The sequence below is a fragment of the Hippocampus zosterae genome, chromosome 1 (genome assembly GCF_025434085.1).
Source record: "Hippocampus zosterae strain Florida chromosome 1, ASM2543408v3, whole genome shotgun sequence".
Lineage (NCBI taxonomy): Eukaryota > Metazoa > Chordata > Actinopteri > Syngnathiformes > Syngnathidae > Hippocampus > Hippocampus zosterae.
This window is the reverse complement of record NC_067451.1, coordinates 6,029,517-6,043,588: the sequence shown is the minus strand read 5'-3', so window position 1 is coordinate 6,043,588 and position 14,072 is coordinate 6,029,517. Positions and strand designations below refer to the sequence as shown.

At 43.9% G+C, this 14,072-nt stretch overlaps 1 protein-coding gene across 31 annotated transcripts in view; it reads left to right on the top strand.

The window, feature by feature from the left end:
- LOC127604875 (receptor-type tyrosine-protein phosphatase delta-like) overlaps nucleotides 1-14,072 on the top strand; it is a 313,271-nt gene that overhangs the window by 73,693 nt on the left and 225,506 nt on the right. The gene's annotated exons all lie outside the window — the stretch shown is intronic.

Sequence of the window (14,072 nt, the reverse complement as noted above, 5' to 3'; positions counted from 1 at the left end):
ACTACCGTGCCGCTCGGCTTCATCCGTTCACAAATAAACACCCCCGCTTTTCCCTCTTGGAGCCAGTGAGCACACACTGTACGTAACTTTCTCCAACAGCGTGTGAACTCATCTATATGCATCGGGCCCGTGCATAATCTTGCAACATTGCTTTTGTGTCGTAAACATTGTGCCTTTGTATTCTGCTCCCAAAGTCTCCGCTGTGAGCAAACAATTGCCGTCCTTGCCAATGAATTTTCATGACAGCTTCATCATTTCACTGTGCGGCGCCACAATCCTCTTGACCTTTGTCTGCCAGATTTCATCGCCTGTGATCATACAGTTTTTTTTTTTTACCACCCCCTCCACATTTTTCCCTGTTTGTCGCTGTAAAGACTTAATGCTTCGCCAAGTGATTGCCAGGGCCCCCCCCCCCCCCCCCCCCCGCCACCCCTCTCCATCCTAAGAGAATACTGACTTCTTAAATCGCCTTCTGTTGTTTACGTCAGCACTGGATTACGGCTGGGTCACATTTTTTGATCGAAGTTAATAAAATAAAATAATAATAATAATGTTTAAAGTTTATTCATTCATTCATTCATTCATCTTCTGTACCGCTTGATCCTCACTAGGGTCGCGGGGGGTGCTGGAGCCCATCCCAGCCGTCTCCGGGCAGTAGGCGGGGGACACCCTGAATCGGTTGCCAGCCAATCGCAGGGCACATATAGACGAACAACCATCCACGCTCACACTCACACCTAGGGACAATTTAGAGTGTTCAATCAGCCTGCCATGCATATTTTTGGAATGTGGGAGGAAACCGGAGCACCCGGAGAAAACCCACGCAGGCCCGGGGAGAACATGCAAACTCCACACAGGGAGGCCGGAGCTGGAATCGAACCCGGCACCTCTGCACTGTGAAGCCGACGTGCTAACCACTGGACTACCGGGCCGCTGTTTAAAGTTTATATTTTTATTATATATTAACAAACAAATCAAGGTGTTTGTTTTTTCGTCTTTCTACCCACATTCTTGCTGCTGGCGGCTGTAAATTTCCCCAGTGTGGGACAAATAAAGGATCTCTTTATCTTTAATAATAATTTTTCTAATGCAGATTGTCCGAATGCCAAAACCAAGTCAATCAAGACGATATTTTTACTTTCTAACAATCATTTCAGTGGGGAAACATGATTTAATTTAAAGTGTTTTGAGTTGCGAACGTAAAGAATTTAAATTCTTCTCTTAAGGCACCACTATAAATTGTCGGTAGATACACACAGTAGCTACATTCTCTTCAGTGTACATCGAGTGCAGGGATGGGCAACTGGCAGCCCCTGCGAGCACACTCTGAGGGGCCCCTTGATTAATTTCTCCCGTCGCTGCCAACAAAATTGGTTGCAATTTTATTTTGGTTATTTCTCTGCAAATCCAACTGATGCTTTAGAAACCGCTGGTCAACCTTTGGTTGCCGACACTTCCTGCGCTATACTACCACATGAGTTGGCCTAATATTTTTTGGCGGAATTGTAACGATAGTCAAAACAAACCTCAATAATATTACAGTTTTGATTTTTGTAAAAAGAAAAAAAAAAAGTCCAAAAACATTGTTTTGACTTCATGTTTGTTTCTTGTTCAGCCGTTTCCTTGAATGTTTTTATACAAAAGTGCCCTGGTTATTTTGTCGATTAATTCAAACCCTTTTTTGTCGGTTTCAGATCATGGATAATGTTATCCATGCACTGAAAAATGTATAATACAAAATGAAATATGTTAAGGGCAGCTAATGTGTCCATATTTAAAACAGCATTTTTGGCATATATCTGGTTGGGAACTGTGTGGTTGTATGTGACCCCTCCCAGAAGCACTGATTAAAAAATAGTGGCATCTCCATCTTTTAGGTTGCCCATCCCCGATCACGAGTATCTGCAGACGCCACAACATTCTGTATATTCACAGTATAGTGGATATGCTGTAGAATCTGCGGACAGATGATCTGGGGAGCGCTATAATATGCTGTGATTCTCTAACTGGTGGTGTGCGGCTAATGGGGTGCAAGAGTTAAACCAGCCTGCTGATTGTTTGTTGCTATTTGCTAATTAGGGAGTATGTGGGGGGCCATTAGCAGGGAGGAAATGTCCACTGCTTCTTTGCGCTTATGTAACCAATCAATGGCTTTAATTAAGACAGTTAGGTAACCTCGGCTCCCCGCAGACATCCTACTTGTTTATGAACACTCAAGTCCCCGTGTGATTCAATTCATATTAAAGCCCCTTATCACAGAAGTTGCAAAGGGCTTCATGGGAACTCACCAAAATCTCCAAAACATAGCGGCAACAAAACATACAAATAATTATGAATACCCATCGAGGGTATGAAAATATCATCAAACAAAACGTCCAAAAGAAAGTCCGATGTGGAATTTGTGACTGCTGACGAGTGCAGCCTCACCTCCATGACAGCCCCGAGCCACTCGGAGTCTTTTCAGGCATCTGTTGAAGTGTGTGTGCTGACATGTGTGGAGGTGTCAAGAAACTGCATCGAGAGGATGAGCACACTTTTGCGTTTACAGTATAGTCAAGTGTGTCTGTTTGCGTGTGTGTGTGTGTCCTCAGGGAGATTATCACTAATGCATAATACATGACGCCGTATTTCCAACTCTTAACGTGCTGAGTTGATGAAGAGGAGATCAGGTGGCTGGGAAAGTGATTACAGGGCATAAACATTGCCGGTGATATTGCTTTATTGTCAGCCGCGGAAAAAATGGCAGCTCGAAATTACAGTCACCGCAGACGAGTGCCAGCGTCAATGTTAATCAAGTGCGCCGATTGTCGTCGGCGGCGGCCGCAAATCAAAGCAAGTGTCGAGTCGGGAGGCAAAACGCTTCCAAATGTGCGCCGATTAATTCAGACCTCGTATCGGGCGGCACTCTTGGAAATGATTAAACTGTGCAAAAACATCAAGACGTGTTTATTTTTTTTAATCAGAAACCTCATATTTGTGTTCGGCGATAACAAGATTTGTGGATGGGGAACATGCGGCCCTTGAGCGCGTTTTAATTTGGTCGAAACAAAATTTAAGCAGCAAGAGTCGATATTAAATGGTTTTCGATGATATAGCGTCTATCTTTTTAAATGCTGCCGAGTGAGGCTAATTTGGCCAAATTCTCTTGTAAATGCTCGTCAAAGTACGAGCCATTGGGAATTGTGCCTCAAATGTCTGCTTCACACCAAAATGGCCGACACACTGTTCAAGATCCGAATGTGATGTCCACACAATGCCGTGTTAAGCGATGAAACGAGCACGAACAGCATTTTTTCATTTTTAAAATCGTTCCAGGTGGCGCTGCTGAGGCAATTTTGGGTGGGTTGTTTTTTTTTGTACCACTTAAATCAAGTTTTCCACCAGGATACAACCTGAAGCAGACACCTAGCCAAAAGAGCCAAAAACTGTTTGAAAATTTAGCCCCCACAAGCCTGAAATTTGGAGATCGTGTCAATTGTGTGTAATTCCCGAAAAATTCTAAGGAGCCCATGCCCGAAAAGACACAACAAGTTTCCCATTTTGTTTTGAAGTTGCCATTTTTTAGCAAATGTCTGTCAAGCCACGAAACCCAAACTCTGCTTCACAAGATCAGGTTTTGTTCTTCGTTGAAATTATTAATGATTCGGATTTATCAGCATTACAATCCAGATCGCTTACGGTCTTGTCAAGTGTTTGTTATTCCAGTGGTAATTACAACCACGCTTGACACAAAATAATGTTTTGAGCATTTTAATTAGACCTCAAAGGGGTTGTCCTTTTTTCTTTGTTCTGGTTATGCTGATATAAAGCTTTCTTCTGTTTGTCTTGCAAATCTTTACGGCAGCTCAATCGCGGCTTGCACGTTATCCCAGAATCTCATTTTGAATCTTTGCAATGAGAAATAAATAAAGTTCAAAGCTGGCATATCAGTGGCTCCTATGCGTCCGGGGACTTGCACGCATGCTTTTGCCCGTGTTGGAATTTTCATCTTGCGTTCCCCCAGCTGCTGGCCTTGCTGAGCGCACAGATGACGGTGGGGTCGAAGTATTTGAATTCATTTTCAAAGAAGTCGTACTTGCGATATTAAAAGGAATCCCTCTGCGCCCCCCATACCTCAAACTTACATAAGATAGCGGAGCTTCCGTTCACTTTATTACACAGAAATACATGTCACACTGCACATCATACTGACTGGTTGTTCTCATTGACCGTATTTTCCGCACTATAAGGCACTATGAGGGGCAGTATGAGGGGCACATTCAATGAATAGCGTATTTGAAAACAATTTTCATATATTGGGCGCACCGCATTATAAGGCACATAGAATAGAAGCTACAATAGTGGCTGCGGGTGCATTTTGCATCCACTAGCTGGAGCTACACTAAACGGAATACAATACAATACAATACAATACAGCTTTATTTATATAGAGTGTTTACAACCACTGCACTACACAGAACATTTAAAATATTACATTCAATAAATCAGAATATTGATTCTATTGAATCTTGCTGGTCTCCTTCTTCCTTCGTTGGGTAGACGTTAACTATGCTTTTTTTAATACAGTGCACTCCGCTTAATAGAACACCGGTTAATAGAGTAATCCGCTTAATAGAGCAAAAGGCTCTGGAACCGATTTGCCTAATGCAATTTCCTATAAAGATACTCCGCTTAGTAGAACAGATCTCCGCTTAATAGAACAGGCCGTAAGCAATGAACATTGTAAACTAGTGGTTTTCGAAGTGTAGCTATCGCGATACTGTACCACTATCGCGAGAAAACGCGGTAGTTCTAGCCGTATACAGTAACAGGTAGCACGCGTCACTCCACACATAGACACACGCACGTCACAATGGCTTCAACTTCATTCAAGAGACGAGAGAGAGACGAAGTGTAGCTATCGCGATACTGTACCACTATCGCGAGAAAACGCGGTAGTTCTAGCCGTATACAGTAACAGGTAGCACGCGTCACTCCACACATAGACACACGCACGTCACAATGGCTTCAACGTCATTCAAGAGACGAGGGCCATCACCTGCGGATAAGAAGGACATACTCAGACGATACGATGCATTGCCGGATTCTCAGAAGGTACGCCCGCGGTTTCCAGGACTTCCCTCTTATCCAGCGCATTGAGAGGGAAGTCAACCGCAAAATTACGGACTCCTGTTTCCAGACAAAAGTAACGAAATTTTTCTCGTGATTTGAGATGTTTGACTGAAGTTGATTAAAGTTGTTTTGTTGTTTGATTAAAGATATGGACGTCCACAGTCGAAATATCTCTTCTAACTCGTCAGCAGGGGGTTTTCTGCGTGCATAACTTGGTCGTCGACGTGTCTGAAGGTGTACCTAATAAAGTGTCTCCGGTTAATAGAAACCCCGCTTAGTAGAACAGAAGCGCTTCGGCCCAATGGTGTTCTATTAAGCGGAGTGCACTGTATTATCTTCATTTCATAATGGCTGCGCTCACAAAATAGTTGTCTGTTTGAGTGTGTGTGTTGACGCATGTCAATTAGTGTCGGGCAGAATCCTTTTACGTTACAATTGGTTCCTGCTAACAATCACCACTAGCTGCCAAAGGAACACTCACAGGGAAACAACTCAGTGGGGAATGTAAAGAGACTGTCACATCATATATAAGGTGCATCGGATTATAGGGCGCACTGTCGGCTTTTGCGAAAATTGTATGCTTTTAGGTGCGCCTTATAGTGCGGAAAATACAGTCACTCCATCGAAATGGCAGACATTCTCGGGAAGGTGGATGTTTGTAATTAATGATCAGCCCACATATGGAGGGAAAACCGAGCTGCACTTGTGCCGATCCATCTGTCCTGCTGTAATGGCTGCACCTGGCCGAGTTTTCACTGGTCGGAATATTCTCCGAATGAGCTCGGCGCGCTGAGGGAGGTGGGGCGGGAGGATGAAAAAGCACTATCAAGCTCGTGTGTGTCTCACAGCCGTGCTGTTTACTCATCATGTCCAATTATCTATTTGAGTATTTAAACAACTCCATTTGAATTTATTATCGAGTCCTGTGGTTTTCTGCAGCTAATATTTAAGAAGTTAATTTGCAGACAGAGATTGCAGTGATTGTCAAATGTCATTGTTACTTGAAAGCATGGAACTCGTATCACATTTTTTTTTGCACCCCCCATGCTTTCCCATGTGTCTGCAGACTTTTCACAGATTCACATCGGCCTCCCAATTTCCACATCTTATTTAACCTCACTCAAGGCCAGCGAGACTTGACGAAGCTGAACTCGGGGGGTGGCAATCCAGTAGTCTCTGATATTGCTTGCCTGTGATCACTATCAAGATCTGCAAGGAATGACTACCAGAAATCTGTCTTTTGTTCAAAAGAAAGTGTGCAAAAGCATCGGAACAGATGGCTAAAACTGGGTTTAGAACCAGAGGATTGTGGTGTGTCGTAGTAGCATAAGGCTGCGAGAATTTTTGCTGGATTGTAAAGTGGACCAATGGAAATAGGTGATGTGGTCTGCCAATACCAAAGTGGTCTGCAGTAGGACAGAGACATGACCGGCAGTTGCAAGTGCCTTCTGAAACAACAACGACAGAATTTTACAACTGCATTGGAAGTGGCAACACCTGTTCGTCACAACAACCCCAGCAACCACCTGTTTGTCATGTTACCCTCTGGCCGGCGTTACAGATCACACAAAACACGGACAAGCAGATTCAGGGACAGGTTTTTTTTTTTCCTAGAGCCGTTACTGCGATAAATAACCATAGAAAATAATCAAAGCTCTACTGCATTTTAAACTTAAACTCACCTCACTGTGCAATAATGAGCAATATCTGAGCCATTTCATGTGCAATATGTGGCCTGTGTGCAATATAAGCCTCAGTTCCATACTACCACTACTGCTGCTGTTGTTGTGTATCGTCGTTGAGTTTTGTATTTATTAAACCGTTATTTTATTTTTTCACGAAATGCACGAACGAGTAGCACCCAAATTTCGTTGGATGTAATACAATGACAATAAAGCCGATTCTGATTCTGAACTGAACCCACAAGAACAACAATGAGCTGCGTTGCCAACAGCAGTGACACTCTTTGAAACGACAGCTGTAGCCACAACAGATTCGACCACAACGGAGGCAACTACAATGTTAACAAATGCAGTGACGGCACTGGTAGCAACTCAGAGTCTTGGAACAAACGTGGCAACGACTGTCCAACCGGTTTGAGGCGTTGACAACACCTTCGAGGACGATGTTAGCCTCAACAACAGAAGCAACAACTGACAGCAGTGCCGACATCTGCTTTCGTACCTTGGATTGGCTCCAACCCAAATTCCAGAAGCATTGAGAATCATTGCGATGACGCCTGAAGATGGGGTATTTTGCTCCTGTTTTATTTACAGTTGACAGAGCAAAATGGCATGATAGCGAACGAGAGGCAGATGCACTGGCAAACGAGAACATCTGCTGAAAAAGAAACAGCTCTTCAACATTCTGCGCTCCGACACCCTTTGAAGGCTGTATGATCGATTTTTGTTTTAATTTCCCACCACTGCGCTCCAAAGTCACTTTGATCGAAAGATCTAAAACATCCGAGCAAAATACTACTCACAAAAAGTTTTCACCAGTGAACCCTAAAAAGTCCAACTTTTCAGTGCTATCTAACACATTTACCGATACCGACAGTTCCAAATTCAAAGCATACATTTTAAACAGTTTTAGAAAAACGTGTAGTGATAGCTTAGCTTAAAAGTTAAATTTGTCCATGCCATTCTCAAATCGCTTGAACCTCCATTCACTGAAATGAATAGAAACGCTATAAATCCATTCCAGCCTCAGCACTGTTGGTGTTCAAATATTGGCTATTGAAAGGTTCGTAACTACTCTGGGGTAGCTCAATCAATGCTAGTTTTGTTATCACATTTTAGCATTAAGCTAGCAGACTTGTTTGAGACAAAATTTTTCGGTTTGGTTAAACACAGAATATGGAATTTGAGAATTACTGCCCTCTCGTAGATTATCTTTGACTATTTCATCGTAGACATCCACCTTTCCAAGAACAACAAAACAATGCTGAGCCCTTAAAAAACTCACGGATCATATGCGATATGTTTGGCATTTGGAGATAAGCTTACCTGAAAAAGTTATATTGGATTTTAAATTCATCCTCAAATAAGTTTTTGTGTGATGGAATTTGACGTCTCCGAAGTTTTTGTCGCCGATCTGCCGCTTTGTCTGACTCGTGTAAACTTCCTGCCGCAGTCTGTGTGATCCCGGGCCATCTGTAGCCTCTGTCAGAGCCTCGCTAATTCCTCGCAGCTCAGATGGAAGGATGCAAGCTCTCTTGCAGGCTCTCTTCCTGTATCACTTACTCCTCTCATTCTGTCCTCGCCAACGTCTGCTTCACACCTTCCTTCACCCGGTACGCTCCATTTTTTTTTTCAGCTGCCTGGCCATTTTTGTCGCTTTATGTGGCACGGTAATAACAACTGACCCCATTCCACGCTGGCGAGCAGGTGAAAATGTTACTGCCGAAGTTGAGGCCTTTCTCCTCATGAATTAAATTGACCGACGTCTCTTGTTCCTTCCACAGTCGCTTTTGGTTTGTGAATAAGCAAATTCTCTCTTTTCGTCTTGCAAAAAAGGAAAAATGTGCAAACCCAGATGGTCTGACATAAATAAACCAGTAGGAGTTAGCAGTGGTTGTTGAGCCAGCAACATAGAGTACGATTTGGTGCGCGATGTTCTCTAATGGTCCCTGTCAGTCTGTGTCATCGGCAAATCCGTCCAAGATGAAGCCACGTCAATGCAAGAACCTTATTGATTTTTCATTTCATATCCAACACCAACATGGCCAACATGGCCAAAGGTGGAATCGGCGTTCTACCAGTCATTTCACCCCGTCATTAATATTTAAATAAATATGCCCTCATATAGACATATAGGGCGGCCCGGTAGTCCAGTGGTTAGCACGTCGGCTTCACAGTGCAGAGGTACCGGGTTCGATTCCAGCTCCGGCCTCCCTGTGTGGAGTTTGCATGTTCTCCCCGGGCCTGCGTGGGTTTTCTCTGGGTGCTTCGGTTTCCTCCCACATTCCAAAAACATGCGTGGCAGGCTGATTGAACACTCTAAATTGTCCCTAGGTGTGAATGTGAGCGTGGATGGTTGTTCGTTTCTGTGTGCCCTGCGATTGGCTGGCAACCGATTCAGGGTGTCCCCCGCCTACTGCCCGGAGACAACTGGGATAGGCTCCAGCACCCCCCGCGACCCTAGTGAGGATCAGGCGGCTCGGAAGATGAATGAATGAATGAATGAATATATATGTCCTCAATTGGCAAAAAAAGTTGGCATTAATAATGTCAGTTTAACAGTCACCTTTTTCATCTAGGGTTGTTTCTCCGGCAGCTCCATGAATGTTTTCGCAATCAGCCAGTGTAAACTGTGATCTGCTCAGTGTTATTTTTCCAAACTAATTTGACGTGAGGAAGTCAGAAGTGCGTTTTGAAGGATTTTTTTTCCGCTATGCTATTAATCGTTAAGCATGAGGTGAGTCGTATATTTAATGTCGTCATCATTGCAGTTCTAATTCTGATCATTATTGTGATTGTTTTCTGTGCAGCACATTGTTACAACTGCAGCTGTTGAGAAAGCGCGCTTTTTAAATGAATTTGAGTCGAGTAATATGAAAGGAAGTGGAGGATTGTTGTTTTTTTTTTTTTGCTGTAGTTTGAGCACTCGACCATTCACATTGTTATAGAACCCTGTTGAAATTAACCAACTTCAAAGGTCAGTTATATTTTTCTGACCTAATTTGGGTTGAGAAAGTTTTAGTCACCGCAGATTTTTTTTTCCCATTTGATCTCCCAATATTAATGTTTTTTTTTTCCTATTGATTTTAAGGTATCTGCTCCCTCCGCGTGAAATCAGCTCATTTTCTTTTTCAGCACTCTATCAATTGCAATTTTCATTCGCTCATGGAATATTCTCATGGTCAACCACTTGGGAGTCAATACACAAAACTGTTTAATATATATATATATATATATATATATATATATATATATATATATATATTAATCTTCTATATATATATTGCGCGTCGTCCCGCACGCGGTCTGTCCTTCCGTCTGTCCCTTTTCAAAACGTACCTACTTCACCGCGCCGCTGCGCGCCGCCACTGCGCCGCTCAGGCAGTGGCTCACTACGATCGCGCGGGCATCTTAGCGAAAAAATGTTGTCTACCCACAAGCATTGCAATAAGATTGTTAGTTATTTAGCAGAGCTAAACATCTCTTTATTTTCGCGATAAGCAATGAAGATGAACAAAAAGTTGAACCAAGCAACAACACTTTTGTGGGCCGAAGGCCCACCTTACCAGCCTTCCTCAGGAACTAGCTGATGAGCTGCTATATTTATATATATATTATTTTTAGTTGTACTCTTTCCTGGCCAGTCAAATGTAAACACTGAGCTGCTCGCTGTGCACACTGAGCTTTTTTCTTTTCGAATTCCCTGTAGCACTGGCCACTTTAAACCTCCTCAACTCCCTCTTGTCAATGTAGAAAAGACGGTCTTTCTTTGCCTTGTCAAAAGTTTCCATGTCGGACTCCAGGTTCCACACGGCATAGCTAAGACCCTTGGAAGAAGCTTATCTGGTTAAAACAGGAGAGCAATGGAGGGTTAAAAAAAAAAAAAACATACTCTTTCGCTTCTTCCATCTTTTTCCCCACGTTTTTTTTCGAAGCCACCAGAGCTTTGCATTCTCCCGCGAGAGTCTCTTTTTCCCTGCGTCTCACTGCTTTAATCCACTTACGCTTCTTAAGTCTACCTCCACTTGACTTGATTGGCCACCTTTCCAAATTTACCCCATCAATAACCTCACGGAGTGGAGAAATGTTCTTTTCAAGGCTTTTTCTTAGCAGATGAATCATTACAAGTTTTCTACTTGGCACTTTTGGCCTAGTATACGTGAAAATATGTTATTATATCTTGAAAGTTTGTTTGTCCATAACAGCCCCCCCCCCCACACACACACACACGTGAAGATTAAAAAAAATGGTGCATTTCACAGTTTTTGTAGTCCTGTGCTATATTTGGATTCTATTCCATCACAGATCACACAGACTACATTTGGAATGTATTTATTGCCGTCCGGGGGAGTCACTTTCACACAAAAATACCGACGTTGAGTAGAAGTTTGTTTTTAATTTAGGGCCACTCACTTATACAATACAATAGAATACATGCTGATTTATATAGCGCTTTCACAACAGCGGCAGCTGTAACAAAGCGCTTTACAAAACAGTTAACAAAGTAAAATAATAAACACAACACATAACATAAAACACGGACAGTCGTGCAGTCCTAACCACTTTTCCGTCACACGCTTTGTTGTTTGAAGCGGTTTGAGATGAAAGAGGAGAGAATCAAAGTGTCCTTTAACCAGTGGATCAGAGACGTCATGCTCAAAATGTGCACACGTCGGCTACAAGCTAAGTTTCAAAGTCAACAAGAAGCTGTAGCATCCATTGACGAAAAAAGAGATTGGTTCACTTCTCCTGTCCCATGGAAATCCATTTCAATTCCAAGCGGCGACTCACGGTTCCAAACGCATCGGCGCTCTTCGCCAACGCTCCTCTCTCCTCATCCTCAACTTCAGCGGCCATCCATCCAGCCGCACCAACGCCAACTGTCCAACAGCGCCGACATAGCCACTGAACAAATCGGGGTTGTGAAAAATGCTGCCCATTACTGGCGCAAAAAACACAAGCGCCCCAGGTCTGTCCAGCACCGACAGTCAATGGCGCCGACATTCCTCCCAATCAAAATCTGTGCTGGTACAGGCGTGCTGCCGAGAAGGCGCAACCACCAAGCACAGATACTGCTACTTTGACGAATGTCGTGGCCAAAAAGCACTGAAAACAGTCCATATCAGGTCCACACAATGAAACAACAAACAACATGTGACAAAACAAAAGACAAAAACAGCAAAAAAGAACAAAAAAGCAAGGCTCTTGAAGAGCACTTGCCGAAGGCTGCCTACTCGGGCGCCATCTTGGAAAAAAAAAAAAAACTCAAGGCTCTTCTTAATTGGCTACATAATGTACACGTCACAGTTTTCCATTCAATTGAATTTGTGATAAGATAAGATATCCTTTATTCGTCCCACACTGGGGAAATTTACAGCCTCCAGCAGCAAGAATGTATGTAGAAAGAAGGAAGAGAAAAAAACAACAGACATCTTTCAATTAAATGCAATATGAACACAAAATGGATAAATCGCAGTACTATTTACAATTTTACTTCACATCATTTAATTATTATTATTATTATGATTGTTATTTTTTATTCATCAGCCTGACAGCAGTCGGTAGGAACGAGCGTCGGTATCTCTCCTTCTCGCAGCACGGGTGTAACAGTCTCTGGCTGAAGGAGCTACCAAGTGCTGTCAGGGCGGGCTGGAGAGGGTGGGAGGGACTGGCCATCATAGCTTTTAGCTTAGTTAGCATCCTTCTGTTGCCCACCTCCTCCAGAGTGTCAAGGGAGCAACCCAGGACAGAACTGGCCTTCCTGACCAGTCGCTCGAGTCTCTTTCTGTCCCGGGCTGAGATGCTGCCTGACCAGCAGACAATGCCATAATGGATGGCCGAGGCCACCACCGAGTTATAGAACATCTTAAGGAGTGACCCCTGAACCCCAAAAGACCACAGTTTCCTGAGTAGGAAGAGTCTGCTTTCTCCACACACAGAGATTTTGGATCGTAAATATTTCACTCGTTTTAATATTTAAGAATGTCATGTCGCAAAGCAATACGCCAGGAGAGACAAACACAGTGATCTGCCTGTAATTTCGCTGCCATCTATCGTATTTTTTTCGACCTCAGTCCCTCTCTCCCAGTCTACCAAACAGCGGGGCTGCTGGTGGACTTAGCGAAAGCCCAAGTGCTTGCTGTGCCTCTTGAAGTCCGACAAAAGTCCCTTCTACCGACCTCTCACGAGCCCATTTTTCCCCTGTGCTGAGCTTCAAGGCGGTGGGCCGAGCTTTATGTTTAGATACATTACAGTGCTAGCAGTGGGTGTGTGTTCAACCGAATGGTAATGAGCAAGGACCGAACTCCCTCGCGTACTGCCCGCCCCCTCATCCCTTTTACTCTGCTGAAAATAGATTTGTTTGCACGCACTGAACAGATATTGTAATCACACTCTCCCCCGGATTTGGGCTCGCGGGAATTCGCAGCGTGCGCGGCGAAAATGCAAATGCGGGCCGTGCGATCACGTTACCTACGTGTGATGAACAGGAAGCTACGTCTACTGTTGTCCTTGCACATTTCCTCCAAGATATTTGTAGGACAGCTCGGGGTAAATACAAGTGATGTCACTCTGATGTCATGAGGATGCCTGGCAAACAAACGGTGAGGAAGTGTGCTTTTTAAGGACTTTCACGTGTGTTTGGTCACGTCATGTTTTATGCTATGAATCCATATGAGACAAGAAAGACTCGCGGAAATGAACACAATTAACGCGGCCCGGTAGTCCAGTGGTTAGCACGTCGGCTTCACAGTGCAGAGGTACCGGGTTCGATTCCAGCTCCGACCTCCCTGTGTGGATTTTGCATGTTCTCCCCGGGCCTGCGTGGGTTTTCTCCGGGTGCTCCGGTTTCCTCCCATGTTCCAAAAACATGCATGGTAGGCTGATTGGACGCTCTAAATTGTCCCTAGGTGTGAATGTGAGCGTGGATGGTTGTTCGTCTCTGTGTGCCCTGCGATTGGCTGGCAACTGATCCAGGGTGTCCCCCGCCTACTGCCCGAAGACAGCTGGGATGGGCTCCAGCACCCCCCGCGACCCTAGTGAGGATTAAGCGGTTCAGAAAATGGATGGATGGATGGATATATTTATGTATTCTGGAAAAATTACAAGTGATGATGCGGTGCCCTGCAAATTGAAGTGTGGGAATAATTTATGTGCGTGTGTGTGTGTGTGTGTTGGCAAAAGCAAGAAAGGGCCCTTTCTGTGGAATAAACGAGCTTTCCCCTCAAATAACTCAACAAATATTAATGCAAGTTGTGCAAACTTTGTATCTCAGGGGAC